Genomic DNA, 294 nt, shown 5'->3' with positions numbered 1-294 from the left:
CCCACCCCCGCCACCCTCCCCTTCGCCGCTGAACTTCACCACAAACTCCAACCGAGCGCAAATCTTAGGAACTCAGTGAATGTTGACCTGTATTTATGAGCTGTATTAAAAGTGTATTATAATTAAAGAAAAAAGTATGAGTTTAAAGATTTTGTACATTTGTACTTGAATTTATGTCTAGATGTATATTTTCACTAAAGGTTGTATTGTACAAAAAGCCATAAAAGTACCACTTGAATGCATACATTACATTTTTATTTCCTTTATACCTTTTGGAATGAGTATGGATAATGT

This window comes from Seriola lalandi, unplaced genomic scaffold (assembly GCF_002814215.2).
Source record: "Seriola lalandi dorsalis isolate HSWRI2012SDOR001 ecotype SW California unplaced genomic scaffold, Sedor1 jcf7180002054596, whole genome shotgun sequence".
NCBI classification, from domain to species: Eukaryota; Metazoa; Chordata; class Actinopteri; order Carangiformes; family Carangidae; genus Seriola; species Seriola lalandi.
The sequence above is the reverse complement of the archived record's forward strand: the minus strand, read 5'-3'. Positions refer to the sequence as shown.